This window comes from Rhinopithecus roxellana, chromosome 11 (assembly GCF_007565055.1).
Source record: "Rhinopithecus roxellana isolate Shanxi Qingling chromosome 11, ASM756505v1, whole genome shotgun sequence".
NCBI lineage: Eukaryota > Metazoa > Chordata > Mammalia > Primates > Cercopithecidae > Rhinopithecus > Rhinopithecus roxellana.
The window spans coordinates 95953058-95972779 of record NC_044559.1 but is presented as its reverse complement, the minus strand read 5'-3'; the positions used below and the strand labels follow the sequence as shown (position 1 = coordinate 95972779).

At 42.2% G+C, this 19722-nt stretch overlaps 1 long non-coding RNA gene across 1 annotated transcript in view; it reads right to left on the bottom strand.

Annotated features, from left to right (window-relative positions):
* The window catches only part of LOC115900374, a 110714-nt gene extending 95373 nt beyond the window's left edge, over positions 1 to 15341 (bottom strand). Inside the window, exon 1 of the long non-coding RNA XR_004060036.1 lies at positions 15022 to 15341. This is a non-coding gene — a long non-coding RNA (uncharacterized LOC115900374). The remainder of the gene's footprint in view (positions 1 to 15021) is intronic.
* Positions 15342 to 19722: the final 4381 nt, after the last annotated feature.

Sequence of the window (19722 nt, the reverse complement as noted above, 5' to 3'; positions counted from 1 at the left end):
CTAGCTGCTGGAGGTATAGCCAGGAACAAAACAAGCTCCCTGCCTCAGTGGCATTTATAGTTTAGTTGGTGAGGGAAATAATTATGCATGCATATGTAGACAGACACACATAGAAATACACACATACATATATATATACTGTATGTGTCTATAAATACATTTAATATGCATATATAATATATTACATAAACATAAACAGCCACGGCTCACTTAATGATGAAGATATGTTCTGAGAAATACATCGTTAGGCCATTTTGTCACTGTGCAAACATCACAGAGTGCACACAAACCTAGATGGTCTAGCTCACTACACATCTAGGCCGTGTGGTATAGCCCATAGCTTCCAGGCTACACACCTGTACAGTATGTGGCTGTCCTCAACGCCATTAGGCAGCTGGAACACAATGGTAAATATTTGTGTATCTAAGCATATCTAAACATAGACAAGGTACAGGAAAATAATAGTATTAGAATCTTATGGAACTAATGTCCTATATGTGACCAGAATGTCACATATAGGGGGCATAGGACTGTACTAGTATATAATTTATTATATGTAACTGAATAATAATATATATATACAATCTCAGATAATGATACATGCCATGGGAAAAAGTATAAGGTAAAACGAAGAAGCAGGGGTGGGACAGAGCAGGACGTGCTTTTCCTTCATGTTGGAGGGTGTCAGGAACACCACCTTGATGAGAAATCTGGAAGGAGAAGGGAACAAGCCACATCAGCCTCTGGGGAAGACTGTTCTAGGCAGAGGGCACAGTCAGTGGACAGAGGCTCTGAGGGAGAAAGGTGCTTGGTGAGTCTGAGGAGCTGCCAGGAGGTCCGAAGCTAGAGCAAAGTGAGCCCAGAGCCTGTCTGCAGATGAAGGCAGTGACCTCAGGCCACTTTATGCAGCACTTGAAGGTCCCTGAGAGAAGTCTGGCTTTTACCTGAGTGAGCTGAGAAGTTATTAGAGTGTGATTAGCTGAGGAGCAACATAATGTGACTCACTAAAACCAAAATGAAACAGAAATCCTCCACTGCCCAGTAGAAAATAGACTGTACGGTCCCAAAGGCAGGAGATGGGAACCCAGTTAGAGACGTTTGCAAGAATCCAGACCAGAGATAGTATCTGGTGCTACTGACAAGTCAGGTAAGATGAGGGCCAGAAACTGATGACTGGATTTAGCCTTGGGGAAGCCTTGGTGACTTGGACAATAGTAGTTTCAGGGTAGAGGAGAGGACAAAAACCCTACTGGAGTTAGTTCAAGAGAAGATGGGCGGAGGAGAGGGGTGCAGACACCTCTCGGCGGGCAGAGGAGTAGGGCAGAGACAGAGGGGGATATGGGGCCCAGACAGGGTTCTTCTAAGACAGGAGAAATAGCAGAATGTCTGTATGCTGATGAGAGTGATCCAGTGGAAAGTGGGAAAAGTGATTTCATGGAACCAAAGGAGACAGAAGCGGGAGATGTGACTGGTGAATCTTCCCTGCCCTCACCAATGGTTCACAGCTATGGGAGGGAAGACATGTAGGTGGGTGAGTGGGTATGTAGGGTGGTGGGGATTTAAGGAAGTCTTCTGATCATCTCTTTTCTCAATGGAATAAGTAATAAGGTTACCTACACACAAAATCAGCAGAGAGTGAAGATAGAGAAAAAGAATTTGGATATTTCCAGAGAGAAGACAATTTGTGAAATAGTCTCCTAGGAAAGTTAGACAGGGAAGGATCGTGAAATCCCAGCAGGGACTTCCTGGCACACTAAGGTCCCATGTGATATTTTAGAGTCATGAACTTAAAGTGAGACCAGTCAGATTGGCTGTATGTTTTTTTCCAACCATATTCAACTAGCAGATTCAAGTACAAGATAGGGAGAGGGTTGGATTTAACTGAATTACTCTGCAGTTGAGAGTTGCAGGTGAGTGATTCCAGCACTTGGTCATGGAATCTGAGCTGCTCAAGTAGGAAAAACACAGGGGAGTGTAATGAGTGGCAGTAAAAAGGTTATAGGATCAATGGATTACAGGATTTAGTGGGATCAAAATATTATCAGAGTTGGGTACTAGAGGAAGTACATTGCAAAAATAGAGTGGGATGCATGAAGGCAACCTTGGCCTCATCTGCTAATGAAAGGAAGGTGTATGTGTTTCCTCCTGCTGCTGTAATGGATTATCATAATTTATTGGCTTAAAGCAACACAAATGTGTGATTAGTAGTTCTAGAGATCAGAATTCTGAAATAGATTTCACTGGGCTGTAATGAAGGTGTTGACATGGCTTTGTTCCTTTCTGGATATTCTAGGGAGAATCCATTTCCTGGTCCTTTCCAGGACATAGAAGCCAACCACATTCTTTGGCTCGTGGCCATCTTCCTTCATCTGCAAATCCAGTGATAGTGGGTAGAGTTATCCAGAACACCCTTCTGACCTCTTCCGTTTCTGCCTTCCATATTTAAGGACCTTTGTGATTACACTGGGGCCACCTGAATAATCCAGCATAGCAACCTTAATTCCATCTGCAACCTCAATTTCCCTTTGCCATGTAGTCTAACATTTTCATAGATTCTGGGGATTAGAAAGTAGACATCTTTGTGAGGGTCTGTTATTCTGCCTACAACAGAAGGATTGTAGTTATTGGTAAAGACAAGGTCTAGGTTTGACCATGGGAGGTGGTGACTAAAGTGGAGTGGAGGACAAGATCACTGGAAAAGTGAAGGTCCAGGAATAAGGAGTCAGGCTATTAGAAGCAGCATCTGCAAGAATATTGCAGCCGCCAAGAATTATAATAGGAAGAGTACTGGGGACAATGGTAATTAATCAGGACTTAAGATTGTCAAAAATTGGAGAGTAATGAACAGGGGATAAGGCAATTTTTATTAATAAACTATTGGGTGAGAGGTGGTATTGGAAATCAATGCTGCTGAAGTCGAAGTCAAGGGACAAGACATTTTCCAAGCTCTGCTGCTCTAGAAGAAGATTCAGAAAAGGTAATAAAAATGATGGTGAATTCTGGAAGTGCAGAATTTCCTTATCGCATCTCTCAACATGGGCTATCAGAACCATAAGGTATTATTTTTAACTTTTCAAAACTTTGACACATCTATTATCTTCATATATGTTCATTACATCTGTGAGATGGAAATAGAAGTTATTATCCGTCTTCCATGGTTTGGAAAATAAGATGTTAATTGATGGCAAATAAGTGAAAACATTAGATCTATCCTGTGCCCAATTAATTACTCAGCTGAGTTACTGAAGACATTGTGAAGAATATAATAAAGCATATCATATAATTACATTCCTCCAGGAGACTAGACTCTTGGGTCAAAAATCCCTTTGAGAATCTGGTAACAATAAGGAATTTTGCCCCTAAAAAAGCACATTGGCACGTACACAAAATTTTACATATAATTTTATGATATCACCAATTTCCCTAAAGTCCCAAAGGAGTCTACACATCTCAGAATCAGAACCTCTTGTCTGAATGTTGAGGTAAAACTACAGTTGACCCTTGAATAACACAGGGGTTAGGGACACTGAGTCCCACTGCAATAAAAAATCCATGCATAACTTTTGACTCTTCAAAAACTTAATTACTAATAGCCTACTATTGACCGGAAGGCTTACTGATAAACAGGCAATTAATACATATTTTATAGGTTCTATGTATTCTATACTATATTCTTACAATAATAGAAGCCAGAGAAAATAAATTGTTATTAAGAAAATCATAAGGAAAAGATAATACGTTTGCTATTCATGAAGTGGAAGTAGATCATCATAAAGGTCTGTATCTTCTTGGTCTTCACATTGAACAGGCTGAGAAGGAGGAGGAAGAGGAAGGGTTGGTCTTGCTGTCTCAGGGGTGCCAGAGATGTAAGAAAATCTCCATGTAATAGGACCCATGCAGTTCAAACCCACGTTGTTCAAGGGTCAACTGTAAAGACAGTAGAAATTGCCTAACAATGTAAGTTACAAGAGAAAGTATAATCAGGTGCCAAATGGGTGATATGGAAAATTGTTATAAGTCCAGAAAAGCAATGCATCACTCAACTTGGGAATAATTATGGAAAAACTGTAGAATCTTGAAGACTTGAGATGATTCCATGGAAAAGAGGAGGGATGGCATTTAAGGTAGGAAGATGGAGAGAAGCTGGAAATTAGGTTGGAATGTTTCAGAGCCAGTGAATAGACCAATCTAACCATCTGTGAAATGTGGGCAAAAATGACTTCCAAGGTATATTTGTAAAAAATAATTAAAGCTCCTGGTGAAATGTACCCCTCAAAACATTATTAATATGGTACATGGGTCTGTTTCAGGACATGAAGGCATAAAATTATTTGTTATAATTGATTTAGTAGGAATTTCTAAATTTGTGCTAACACTTACAAGTCTCTCTATCTTTAAAATACAATGCCGAAGCAGAAGAAGTCACTTTCTCATATTCTCAGTGAGAAGGTTCTCATACAATTATGTAACAGCTACTTGAACCATATATTTTTTCCTGTGATTTTTATGTATTTTACATGTTTTTAGCTCTTTAAAAAAACTGACTTACAAAGATAAAACAAAGGCTCTTCTTTATAACTGGGATAAATAATGCTTCCCTTATTTCAAGAGTGGGTGTGAAATCCCAAACCCTGTTTTCCCCAACCTTCTTTTGCTCTCTACAAAATCTGAGCTGCCATGTGGAAGAGAGTAAGTAAAAACGTCAATACATTGTGGCTACTTGGACAGCATTTACAGAGAGTCAAATGTTTTAAGAACACTTAATATTAAATGGAAAACAGATGAATGATGATAAATAATTCTATCTATAGGTCTGAACTGCCATGTTGGAATCTAAATCTGAGACATTGCAGGGAAAATCCTGTGCACGCCTCATCGGAGGGCCAAATTACACCAAAATGAGATCCAGGTTAGGAATGTGAAGACTCTGGAGAAATCCCCTAAAGCAGGTTTTTCTGAGCTAAATTCCCCTTGGCAATGTAGCCATGCAGAATAATCACGAGTATCCTGGAATCGTAGAGTGGTAGGACTGGGCAGAACCTAACTGTTCTCAAGTCTGATTCCCTAACGGATGCTGGGATTTCCTCTCCAGCACACCTGCCTCTTCCCTGAATAAGCATATCTGGAGACAGGCAAAGTCGGGGTGTGCTGGTAAATGCTTATCAGCTAATCTCCAAAGGAAAAAAAAGGAACCTGACTGGTAGCATTTGCTGAGATCCGAGATGTGAATACTCCCACCGTGGCCAATTCAAGCAACCAATGTGATATCAACATTATGTACTATTTCCACTACATAGATACGATGGCAGTAAATAACCTCAGAGGCATATGTAAGAAGACAACATGGTAAAATGATTTGGAAGTGGTAGATTTTAAATGTTTTTACCTTTCTGAAAAATATTATTTGTTTAATTATAATGTAATAGGACTTAACTTATAAGAATGGCTGTATAACATATAACACATAATAAATTGGCACTCATGAGCCAGTACCTGCTAGCTCTGGCACACACCGATAATAGCCCTGGAAAATGACCCTGGACCACCTTCCTCATGAAGGAAAACCCCTTAGCAGGTCCTGATCAATGGCAACTCCCCAATATCACCACCCAAGCATTCAGCACATTTTTTTGTTTGTTTGTTTTAAGAGACAGGGTGTCTCTGTATTATCCAGGCTGGAGTCCAGTGGTGCAATCCCAGCTCACTGCAGCCTCAATCTCCTGGGCTTAAGGGATCCTCTCGCCTCAGCCACACCCAGCTAATTTTGTAATGTTTTATTGGCCAGGCTGGTCTTGAATTCCTGGCCTCAAATGATCCTCCTGCCTTGGCCTCCCAAAACACTGGGATTACAGGCATAAGCCACTGACTGGTGTTCAGCACTTTTAAGCCAGGCTTGTATTCTTTGCTTCACTCTCGTTTCTTTGTAGTTTCTTCAAACACAACAAACACCAAATAAACTCCAAATGAATTAATGATGCAAATGTAAAAATGAAAGAACTAAGAGAAATACAGATGGATATTTTTATAAAATTGGAGAATAGACTTCTCAAGCATCACATAAAATCCAGAAACCAAGAAAATAAATGAATAGACTTGATTTAATAATGTGAAACTCTTGTATAAGAGAATATTTCATCATTATTAAACAAAGTTAAAGAAAAGTCACAGAATGGGAGGACATATAAGCACCATATCTAACAGGTTAATAGCCATACCCTATATAAAGGCTCTTGGAAACCAAAAGGAAGAAGACCAAAAAATCCCATAGAAAAATACGTCCAGGATAGAAACAGATAATTCATGGATGAACCATAAATGACAATAAATATATGAATAGATGCTCAAAGAAACACACAATAAAATAATTAAATACTTATTTCACCTAACAGATTAGTAAATATTAAGATGTTTGATAAATCCAGTGTTGAGGAGGTGTGGCGAAACAGGCATTCAGACACTGTTGGTAGAAGTAGAAATCAGTGCAGCCTATTTGAAGAGGAACAAACAGTAATGTCTAAAAGACAAAAACAAAATGCACCTACACCTTGACCCAGCGATTCTGTTATGATTTAAAATTTTTTAAATGACCTAAAATATATGTACAAAAATATTTGTCACAGCATGATGGTAACTACATATTAGAAACAACTGAATGTTCTCTAATAGGGGACTGATTAAAAACCATGTGGTGTGGCCCTAAAATGCAAGGCCACTAAAAGCTCTGTATATGTAAGTATCGATGCTCTCCAAGATGTATCATTAAGTGGGTAAAAGTGCCAAACATCGTGTTTGTTTGTTGTTGTTGGGATGGAGTCTCGCTCTGTTGCCAGGCTGCAGTGCAGTAGCTGGATCTCGGCTCACTGCAACCTCTGCCTCCTGGGTTCAAGTGATTCTCCTGCCTCAGCCTCCCGAGTAGCTGAGATTACAGGAAGTGCCACCACGCCCAGCTAATTTTTTGTATTTTTAGTAGAGACAGGGGTTTCACCATGTTGGCTAGGATGGTCTCAATCTTTTGACTTCATAATCTGCCCGCCTCGGCCTCCCAAAGTGCTGGGATTACAGGCCTGAGCCACCGCGCCTGGCTGCATTGTGTTTAGTGTTATTCCATTTATGTAAATATAAAAGGATGTGTGTATATATATTTGTATAATCATGTCTCTTTCTTGGAAGAAATGAAGGACACTATTAACTGTTATTACCTTTGGGTTAGAAGATGATGTTTACTTTTAATTTTCTATCTTTTTATACTTAAAAAAACAAAGTATATGCATCACTTTTATTTAAAGAACAAACTTTACTTTTTTTCATAAGTAAATAAGAGTTTCTTAGTTTTGGTTCCCCAGAAACAGACCTGGAGACAAGATTTGAGTGCAAGCGTTTGTTTAGGGGTTCACCCTAAGAAATATCAGCGGGGGATTAAGGAAGGGAGACTGGGCAGGCGAGGAAGTGAATGAAGAGTGTGCTGTCAATCAAGTTACCACTGTGGGCAACTGGAAACTGTGATCCAGCATAAAACATGTACCTGAATTAACCCACCCAGCCAAGGAGGTATTTAACCATCAATTCCTGTGGGTCATTGATTGAAGGCTGCTGGGGCGGGGCGGGGCGGGGTGAGGGGGCTTAACTCCATGGCTCAGACACAGACAGAACAAGTTCTGCGGCCAGAGAAAGCCTCAGGCAAAGAGCTGGGACAGACACAGGAGATGGGAGCTGGGAGGGGATGTGGGTCAGCCGCAAGGCATGTTTGCTACAGAAACCACAACCCTAGTATCATATTATAATAAATAAATAGAACGTGCGTGTTTGCTGACCTAGCAATTTCACATTTAGGAATCTCCCTCCTGATGTCCTTACATACCTTGGCCCCGATCAACAATATAGAAAGATAGATTGATTGCAAAATTGTTTGTAACACAGTACAGCCAAAACAAAACCAAAAAACCAATGTGAATGTCAATCAGTAGGAAGAGATTAAATGCATCATGGTATATCCTACATATGCAAGTTGAAAAAAAACAATGAGGTCTATCTTAGTAACTTTCATGAAAAAAAAAAAATTCTCTGAAACACATCACCTTGTGGAACAATATATATCATGAGATCTCATTTTTGTAAAATAGCAAAAACAAGAAAGAAGCAAATAAACACATACACAAACTCCAGGTCAACTATATGTGCGTGTATGTGTACATGGCAAAAGATCTGAAAAAATAAACAAGTTGCCAGAGTTTGTGCAATGTAAAGTGTACATTACTGATGTTTTAATGTATTATTACATATTTTTATTTACTATAAGTAAATGAAAAACAACAATTTTTTGGCAAAGATGGGGTCTTCCTCTATTGCCCAGTCTAGCCTTGAACTCCAAGCCTCAAGCGATCCTCCTGTCATGGGCTCCCAAAGTGCTGCGATTACAAGTGTGAGCCACCATACCTGGACAGAAATGTATTCCTTATAGTTTTGAAAGCTGAGAAGTCCAAAGTCGAGGGGCCTTTACATGAAAAGGGGAGCTAGAAATAGTACCTATTTCATAGGTTATTGTGGAGACTGAAATAATACACATAAAATAGCTAGCATTGCACTGCTCATAGAGTAAATCTTCAATAAATATCGAATGGTTGCTATTAAAAAGGATGGCTTTATATGCCACAAAGAAATTGTAAGTATAAAGTGAGTCAGAGTTTGCTTGTCTCCTCACACCTCACTCTATTCACTTATTTATTTGTTTATAGACTCAGGGTCTCACTCTGTCACCCAGGCTAGAGTGCAGTGGCGTGATCATGGTTCACTGCAGCCTCAATATCCTGGGCTCAAGTGATTCTCCTGCCTCAGCCTCCCGAGTACTTGAGACTACAGGTGTGAGCCATCATGCCTGGCTAACTTAAAAATTATTTGTTGAGCCGGGAGTCTTGCTATGTTGCCCAGGGAGGTTTTGAACTTCTGGCCTCAAGCAATCCTCCTGCCTCAGCCTCACCGCTGGGATTACTCACCCATTTATTTAACAACTATCACTGAGGGCCTCCTACCAGCCAGGCATGGGAGAGGCATCAAGAGACAAGATCAAATCCCTGCCTGCTGGAGCTCACATTCTACTGGGGCAGACAACGATGAAATAAACATGCAACATGTCAAGTGACAATCAATGCTGCCAGGTAAGGAAATGGAGTCTTGAAGGTAGGGTGCTGTCATTTATAGGAGGGTCTCTGATAGAGTGCTGTTTGACTGGAGATCCGATGAAGTCATTGGGGAAAGTGCCTGGGCCTGGGCAGGTTACGGGAAGGAAGGAGAGTTCACGGAGTGAGAAATAAAATGATTGGAGGGGGAAGTTAATCCTGGCCTGATATTTTAACATCACTGCTGCTGCAGCATAGAAATCGGATTGGCAGAGGGAAACAGGGCAAGGATGATCACGCGTGTGACGTTTGCCTTCACAGTAGTAAGACAATGAAGACCATGGCAGTGAGTGTGGGCCTGGAAGGAATGGGATGATGGGAAAATAATTAAAAGATGAAACAAGAACTTGATAATTAATTAGATGTGAGAAGAAGAAGAAGGAATTGTGAATGAGGCTGAGGTGAAATTGCTGCAGGGCACAGCCGTGAGGAGGTCTTGAAAGCAAGGGCTGCCCAGGATGGAGCCTCCAGCCTCCCACCCAGCCACTTCCCTCCTGCCCGTCACATGCTTGAGTGCACCCCTTGCACCAAACACTGTGTTCCCCAGAATGTCCTTGCTCTGGTGGCTACTGCAATGGTTTGAATGTTTGTGCCCTCCGAAACTCATATGGGAACTTGATCCATAAGGAAGAGAGACCCGAGCTAGCATGCCGTGATGTCCCATGCCACGTCAGGACTCTGTAGAGACCCTAGCACCAAAAAGGCTCTCACCAGGGGCAGCCCCTCGACCTTGGACTTCTCAGCTTCCAAAACTATAAGGAATACATTTCTGCCCGGGAATGGTGGCTCACACTTGTAATCCCAGCACTTTGGGAAACCATGACAGGAGGATCGCTTGAGGCTTGGAGTTCAAGGCTAGCCTGGGTAATACAGGGAGACCCCATCTCTCCCAAAAAATTAAAAATTAGCTTGGCATGGTGGCACCCACCTGTAGTCCTAGCTACTTGCGAGGCTGAGGCAGGAGGATTGCCTGAGCCTGCAAGTTTGAGGTTGCAGTGAGCTACGGTTGCACCACTGCACTCCAGCCTGAACAACAGGGTGAGACCCTGAGAAGGAAGGAAGGAAAGGAAAGAAAGGAAAGGAAAGGAAGGAAAGGAAGGGAGAGAGAGAAAGGAGGGAAGGAAAGGAAGGGAGAGAGAGAAAGGAGGGAAGGAAAGGAAGGAAAGGAAGGAAGGAAGGAAGGAAGGGAGGGAGGGAGGGAGGGAGGGAGGGAGGGAAAGAAGGAATTTCTCTTCTTTATAAATTACCCAGCTTCAGGTATTCTGTTTTAAGTAACAGAAAACAGACTAAGGCAGTGCCTAGAGAACTCTTATTCATCCTTCAAAACGCAGACCCAGCTCAGGCATCACCCCCTCTAGGCAGCCTGATGCTACAGCTTGAATGAATAGTTTATTCTTCTGCATCACTCCCAGTGTCATCCACAGCCTAGCACACAGCTTCCCAAACATCATCAAATAACACAGGCATGGGTCCGGATTATAGCCCAGCTGGGAAGGGGTAATAGAAAGGTCTCGAAAGAATCTGTGAAGACCCTGCACTTGGCATGTTGCAAATAGGTTGTGCTTATACCCTAGGCCTTGAGTTGACCACATTGGGCAACTGGAGCAGCTGGAGCTCTTGGCCAGTTAGCTCTCACCATGGAAAGCACATCCATTTACCCAAGAGCACCACACAAATATCATCATTTTCTGTATGTGCTATGCCCTGAAACAAAAAAGGGGGATGCTCTTTGCTGTACTAGGTGTTAAACTGGAATTATTTTAGTCTCAGTTTCAAGTGAGGCCCCAAAGCAATAGATAGAACATTCCAAAGTGAGATGCAAGATTCGCAAAAAGTGCTTATGGAAACCAGTTTTGTACTCTCAGCCAACCACCCACCTCCAGACTATATAAAAGATGAGAGAGAAGCCAAGAAAAGAATTGAAATTTACAGTAGGGAATTTTTGGAGGAAAGCTCTGCTGTGGGCTTCACCTGGAAGAAAGAATGAGGTCACTTGCCCTACCTCAAGCCAAGGTGTAGGGGTGCCTCCTGATGCTTGGGGGATGCAGTGGGCCGGTGTTTGGCTGAGAAGTGGGGAGTCTGGCTAGTTGGTTGCTCTGTGGTGTTGGGGTCAGCTTGCACTCAGAGTTGGGTACAAAGGACTCGTCGTGTTTCCCATGACTGGCGAGGGCCGTCGGGGAAAGGAGGGAGTAAGAGGAGCCAAATAGAGAGTGAGGCAGCCCCAATAGGAAATGACTTCAGATTCCCTGGGGCTGAGGAAGAGCCATAAGCAATGCAGCAAGAGATGCATTCAGGGCCCCAAGGGGCTCCAGGGGACACAGCCCCAGGATTGTGGTCCAGCAGGGAATGGAGAGTTGGAGGGTCTCAGAAGAACCTGTGAAGGCACCGCACAAGAGAAGGGCTGCTGCAACCCTGGCCTCCAACTGCTGCGATCCTGGCCTCCAGGCCTTTGCTCATCTTCCTTCTCTCCTCCCTGATCTGATCCTGGGGAACTCAGAAACCAGCTGGAGTGAACACCTGGCTGCAGCAGCCATTAGCACCGAGGAGGCTGAGGCAGGAGAATCTCTTGAGCCTGGGATTTTGAGGTTTCAGTGAGCCATGACTACCACTGCACTCCATCCTCAATGCAATGGGGGTGGGGGACGAGGAGAAGTTTTACGCGTAAATGAAGCATGATACTTTTGATTATTACACTTGATTCAACTTATTAATTACTGGAAAGAGCTGATGTTTTGAGATTTAAGCAACTGGGACACTTTTAATGTCTAAAGGTGACGAGGAAAGCTATGGGCCCCTGAGTTTTCCCCAGGCTGTGAAAGGGTGGGCCTTAGCAAATGCTCTAAAAGGAGGTGGCGATAAGAATAAACTCGCCTTCCCATCGCACCCCGTGGGTCACAGTTCGTCATAACAAGTGCTTTTCTTTCTCCATTCTGTCTGTCTTCTGGGAGCTCCTTGAGAGCAGGAATTTACACCTAGTGTAAGTGGAGTTTGGCCCACAGCAGGTATGGGTTTTTGTAGACTGATCCAAAGTCCATTGTGACATGCTTCATTTCTGTTTATTCCTTCCCAGTCTTCTAAAATTGAGCTCCTCAACTTAGAACCTTGAATGAGTTCCACGTGTGAGGAGAGAGTGACTACCCTTAGCCCCCAATGTAACCCTTAGGGCATCCAGGCAAGTGCCCAAGGGCTGAAACCCAGAACCTCTTGCCTTCAGCGGCAAGCAAACCTTTATCCAAGAGTGCCTTAGAAAAATGATCATTTCTCCATGGAATCAACCCAAATGCCAAGTTTATCAATGATAGACTGGATAAACAAAATGTGGTACACATACACCATGGAATACTATGCAGCCATAAAAAGGAAGAAGATCAAGTCCTTTGCAGAGACATGGATGGAGCGAGAAGCCTCATGTTGTGCTCCTATTACATGTTATTCTCATGCCACATTTTGTCCGCAGCAAACTAACCCGGGAACAGAAGACCAAATATGGCATGTTCTCACTTACAAGGAGGAGCTGAACGATGAGAACACACTGACACATGGTGGGTACAACACACAATGGGGCCTGCGAGTGGGGGGCGAGAGAAGGGAGGGCATCAGGAAGAACAGCTAATGGATGCTGGGCTTAATACCTAGGTGATGGGATGATCTGTGCAGCAAACCACCTTGGCACACATTTACCTATGTAACAAACCTGCACATCCTGCCCATGTACCCCAGAATTTAAAACAAATGTCAAAGAAGAAAAGAAAAATGATAATTTCTCTGAATGCCATGGGTTAGAAAAAGGCTGGGAAGCATTGCTCTAAAATAGCTCCTGGGACCTTCACATTTTTGCTTTCTGACTTTCTGTTCTATGTACAATAATTTTTTTCATGCCTCCCCGAAAGTTCACCACTCTTTACCACTGCCAGCTACCCTGTCACCACATGAAATGATACTTCATCTTCATCTACATAAGCTGAATATTGCATCCCTTCTTCATGTTTGTACACAGCCACCTTGAGTTTCACATGTTTTGTGAAATGCGGACGTCACTACAGTCGATGTACAGAAGAACCCAATGAGACTGAGAATGCTTACGGACGTCATCTCGGAACTGCTGCATGTATCAAGAAACGTGGAATAGTTGCTCCCTTGCAATCACTGTCAGGTGGCTGCGCTTCCACCCACTTTTACACTCCAGACTGTGGGTGCTGCTTGGGGTCGCCAATGGGCCCAGCCTCTGCGGTTGGGATTCTAGTTGGCCCTGGTGGGAGGCATGTGACAGCCAGGGGACTTTCCCCAGTCTCTTCCTGGCTTATTCCTGGCTCCCACACCCTGTGTTTGCTACCTAGCTGCATCTCTGATTTTTGAGTTCCTGAATTGTGGGTATTGCCTTCTTGGGTTTGCAATATCTGCCTGATGCCAAACCCCTTGGCTCTGCCTCTCCTAGGGTAGAGCCATGGTTTGGGGGCTCAACTTCTCAGGGTCACCGAAGCTGTAATCTGCTAACCCAATTTCAGTTCCTGGATCTTTCTGGCCATTTCTGTTCAGTGGATACCCAACCCTGGTATCATCTTACTAGTCCTGGAATCTTGAATTGAGAGCAAAATGTAATTGTGTTTTTGTTAGAAATGATGGGGACAAAGTTAGAGAGTGAGAAAAAGCATTTGATGCCCAAGACTGTGAGCTGAACTGGAAAAATAAAGAGTGTCTGAGGAACTCCATCAGAAAACCTTGCAAGAAGTATTTGGATTTGCGTTGTCTATCTCCAGCAATAACCTGCTGGTGATGACTAATTAGGTGTACCATCGTTTGGAGATTCAGTGAAGACTACAAATGAAAAAAAAAAATAGTCTATCAAGGCATGATTCACACTCAGAGGACTCTTGAAACAAGTAAAGAACTTTGTTGTTTAGTCTGGCAAACATTTCACTTTGAAATTACTAAAATAATCATAAATGAAAACCGTGCTCCCTGAATCTTTCATCTATCTATGTGAAATGCTCTTAATTTCATAGGTGGTTGGTAAGGGACCAATTACTTTCGACATGTGAATGAAATGACATCATCTTTGCCAAACAATGTGCAGGGAAATGAGAGACCACCTTCCTTATAGCATATTTAATATGTTCTCTCTCTCTGTCTCTCTACAAATTGGCCCACGAGTATTCCTTCACTTTCTCATTATAACAAAACAAAAGAAAAATCCAGTCACATGTATTGCCAGCTGCTTCTCCCTTGTGGCATAATTCTACAGAAGCAGTGAGAGGACAGTTCCAGCGGGAGGCTGCTACAGGACCACCAGAGAGTGTAGGGGGCCTGGGTCAGGGGTCTATGAGCTGCTCAAGAAGCTTCTGACTGCTGCTTCTGGAGCCCAAGTTCTGGGATCTGGGCAAGGTGACACTGGTTTGGCTGGTGGCCCTCTCCCCTTGCAGAGGGGACAGGTGCTTAGTGGAGAAGCTGAGGCCTTGGGCACTCTTGTTTTCCTCTCCCCTGGCCCAGGGGTGTCTTCTTCCATGGGTGGACCCTGCTGGAGATTTCCAAGCCCCCAACAGAATTACATTATTCTTCTTCCTCAGTCATTGGACTGCCTCTGCTTTCCCACAATAGCAAAATACAAAGGTGGCCTACACAACACAGCACAAACTAGCATCATGACCTCAGGGCCACTAAGAAGGTCCTCAGGCCCCTCAAATCCTTTCATGGAGGGCAAAGGCTTTCATCCCTCCCTTAGGGATAGGGTCATAGATTATCACTCCAGCCTTTGGGCAGCTGAGTGGAACCCGGAGCCTCCTCCTCACCCCATCCCATTACCGTCTCCTCCACCCTTGAGTTGTGGTCCCAGTGACCATGCAGACATTACCATTTTCTTCAACAGCTCTACCAGGACCTCTACCTGGAAGTGACGGCTGCAGATCCTCTCCCCAGGGAGTAGATGCTGATGGAGGGAGCACCCACGTTCCGCAGCAGGCATCCTCCACCTGCCCCCTCGGTCTTTGAGCCAGAGCACATCACTCATCCAGTGAGAGGGGTGGCCAGTCCAGGGCAGGAGAGGGGGCTCCACTACCTCAGGGCTGGCCAAGGCGTAGTGCTGAGGATCTAGAGAGCACTGGAAGTGAAGATTTCCCTATAACTCCAACTACTCTGGAATCTATCCTGACCACTTTTTGTTTTCCCATTTTTACCCAAGGGTCAGCTCTGCTTCTGCAGACATCCTGCCCTTCCCCTCCTCTGGCCTGTGTTCAGAATTCAGAAGCAGGTGTGGGGGCATGTGGCTCTGCCCTTTAGCCCATGATCACAGGAGAAATGGCCTCAGCAGAAAGACTCCAGAAATGACAGCCATGCTCAGCCTTGGGAGGTTTTATTAAACAACAGCCCTTACCTCCCCTTCTCCTGAAATAAAAATTGCAGGAACATTTTTAAATAAAACGTGTCATTTTTTAAGCAAAATATACGATTTTTCCAATGGCAGTTTTCAAACATTTCAAAAATGTTAAATGGTACGTCAGTTCTCCCTTTATTCTTCATACTTTCTCTCACCCTGGAAATATATGTATATATATGCACACATTATCCTTGGAGGTGTATTTTCTAGGATGCAAATAATAAAGGAAGGTGACGTCATTTGGAATTCAGGTGCTTAAAGTGGTGGACACGTGCTTTTCATTCCAGCATATAATTGAGGACATTGTCACTTGTCTTACACACGTGTATCCAGTTCTGTTCATCTGCCACCTTCTTTACCTGTATTTGGTGATCTGATCAACTAGGTGTTTGGGCAAATATCCTACTCTCATACCACCACCATGCTTAGAGTATTTCCAAGAGCAGCAAATCAAACTTGGGGCCAGGGCATGGCCTATTTCCAACAAAATATGATCATATACATTTCAGGACCATTTTACTGCTGTTTGCTATAACCAAATGAGCAATGGGCAAGTTTAGGGACCACAAAAGCAAAAACAGCATAACATTTGGAATTTTCAAGTATGCTTATTTCTTAAATTTGAAGAACCCTCTTGTGATTTTAGGACTTGTGTGCTAGTCTTTGATTCTTCTCCCACAAAGCCCAAGAGGAAATCTCCCCTTTCTCTTCCTGTTCTGGCCTTGGCCTTGCAATGTATGGTCTCACTCCCCTTGCACCTGGGCCATGTCCCTTGCACATGGTAGGGTTGTACCAGAGAAGCAAAGCTTGTATTGAATGGCACATTCCATCGCAGAGGCTCTCCTAGCAACATGGCAACAATAACAAACTCAACAATAGCCTTTTGTTTTTAGCTCTATAAAGTGCTGTGGCCATTAGTCTCACCAGAAAATTCAAAGGATATTTTGCAAGTGACGAGTGGTTTCTAGCTGAAGCATTGAAATTGGAGCCCCTTGATTGCTTTCCTCCAATCTGCGAATATCTAAGTAGGCAGGCACCAGAGTTTCATTTGAGGAGCAGGATGTGCCAAAGGGAGGCGCTGCACAGGGAAACAACGGGGCTGGGGAGGCTCTAGCTCTGGCTCTGGTTGGTGAACTCCCCATATACCATTGACCAAGTCATGTTAACTCTCTAGATCTTCCTCTTCTCATCTTCAAAATTAGGAGTTGCTTCAGTGCTTTGAAAAATCCAGATTCTTGGGTCTACACTCATCTTGCTGAATCAACATCTCTAGGGCTCTGCTCCAAGAATTTGACTTTTAACCAGAGGTAAATCGACGACTTTGTTGAACAGTTCTAAAAACGTTTATGTAATTAGCTTCCCAATTTGGCTTGCTTGGCAATAGAGGATCAATGCATACTTTAGGATTGGTATGTTATGTATATTGTAGGGAACATTTTCTCTGATAGATTTTATAAAGAACTAAAAGAACCCATTTTATTTGCTGTTTCTCACTGGCTATTCTCTGTAAAAGACCACATATCATGTGCCCCATCAGAAAAAACTTTTGAGCATGTGTTTCTAATATATTTACTTTTAAAATATTTCATATCTAATATCTATATTTATTTACATGTCACTAGGCTTTAATAGCTACTATTTTATGTTAAATATTAAATATTAACATATTATGAACATTATAAAATATAAAAAATAAATAATTTTTAAAGAAAAAAGTTGAAATAAGATTAAAAATTTTTGATTAGTGAAAATCTTGGTTTAACACTTTGTGGCATAGCAATATCAAACACAATTTGTGATACTGATTTCGAGTTCTCTCTCTCTATATATATATTTTTTTCTTTTTCTTTTTCTTTTTTTTTGAGACAGGGTCTCACTCTGTCGCCCAAGCTGGAGTACAGTGGCAGGATCTTGGCTCACTGCAACCTCTGCCTCCTCCTGTCTCCACTTCCCAAGTAGCTGGGACCACAAGCGCATGCCCTGGCGCCTGGCTAATTTTTGTATTTTTTGTAGAGACTGAATCTCACCATGTTGCCCAGGCTGATCTCAAATTCCTGGGCTCAAGTAATCTGCCCACCTCAGCCTCCCAAAGTCCTGGGATTTCAGGCATGAGGCACCCGGCCAAGTTTGGTATATTTTAATAGTTATAATAGATTCAAATATGCTTCACAAAAATACTGTATGTAGATTCACGTACAAGAAGTATCTTTTTAGAAAACTATCCTTACTAACCTATAATACTGATTTTTAAATTCCATCCACGAATTACGCCAAAGTGTCTTATGAGCTGGTAAATTTCTGCTTTTCTGGTTATCAAATAGTGGTTGTTGCAAACTAATTGGAAGATTTGACATTTTTAATATTTCCAACAAATATTTTCAAAACATGATAAAATTCTTCACTTAGAAAAAAAACTGGGGCAGGTTAGAAAATTATATTTCCAGGGTTTTTAATGTGTACAGATATGAGTTTTTGTATTGTTTTTGGCAACAAAACCTGCATGTATTTGAGAATATTTCCAAGCATGCATTTCCGAAGAGCTCTTTCCATAGCACGAATTTCTTTCAAGAATTATTACTTTCTCCCTCATTGTAACACTATTTTCTCCTCGCCTTTATCTCAAATGGACAGATCAAACATAGTTTTGGAAATATCTGATGAATAGTGTGTTGGCCTCAGAAAAAGCCAGATTTGAACCTTTGTATTTATAAAAGAATAACGTGTTATCTGTCTCAAGTTTAACAACACTTTTAAGTGCTTTGCCACGAAATAACTTTTAACCCTCCAAGGGCACAAAAGATTTTCACCATTATTCCCCATCTCATTAAGATTCTTCTTCTATTTTTCGATCAAGTAACCACACTGATGACACCCTGTAACATTTTGTGGATTTCTGGTTCAACTTTTTGCAGCAATAATATCCATATGGCTGATGATGCAGCGAACGTATGTTTCAGGAGGGGCCATGCCTGTGGATTTCCCCTTGATGTCTCTTCTTTTTTTTTTTCCTTTGAGACAGAGTCTCACTCTGTCACCCAGGCTGGAGTGCAGTGATGAGATCTCGGTTCACTGCCAGCTCCACCTCCCGGGTTCATGCCATTCTCCTGCCTCAACCTCCCCAGTAGCTGGGACTACAGGTGCCCACCACCATGCCCGGCTAATTTTTTGTATTTTTAGTAGAGATGGAGTTTCACCGTGTTAGCCAGGATGGTCTCAATCTCCTGACCTCGTGATCTGCCCGCCTCGGCCTCCCGAAGTGCTGGGATTACAGGCTTGAGCCACCGCACCCGGCTGATGTCTCTACTTTTATAATTCCATCAAAGCAGCTACTCCCTGAGTGGTTAGACTCATATGGGTAAACCCCCACTCCCCCTTTCCCCATTTTTTAAATTAAAGAAGTCATTTACTATTGAGAATATATCTTTTTCTGGTACATCTTTTCTTTGGCAAGCCATATAAAAGCATTTCTTCATGTATTTCATTATTCAAACAGAATCTAGCAGTTCAATTATGGAATCATGTTGGAAGCATCTCAACTTTTATTCATTCAGCATCAACCCATTCAGTAATCACCCTGTGGTTTATCATTTTCACTAACGTTTTGTGCTTTGTGTCTTCCAAAAGATTTTTCTAACTAAAGAGGACACTTTGATTTTTTACTATGCTTTTATGTAAGTAATTTCACTGGTTTATACTGCAGCAGTTTCTTCAACAGTAGCTTTGCTTTTAGATAAGAAATCTCATAAGTGGTTGCTAAGTATGTATAAATATTTAATAAGAAGTTTTAAAATACTGGATTGAGACTCACACAACTTTACACTTGAAACAAAACCAGAGGCTCATTTTAATATTGTGGGTTCTTCATTTCAAATTAGTTTCTAACATTGCAAAGCAACACTATCCATGGCTCAGTGTTTGTTGGTAACAATAATGCATGTTAAAAAGCTATATTTCAAATATATTTTTAAAATAAATTTTAATTCAAAAGAATTTTAGGTTTACCAGAGGATTGCAAAGACAGAACAGAGAATTCCCATACACCCTTCACCCAGCTTCCTCAAATACTAGCATCTTACATAACCATAATATATTTATCAAACTTAAGAAATTGACACCAGTACAGCACTATTAACTAAACCACAGATTTAATTTGTATCTCTCCAGTTCTTCCATCAATAT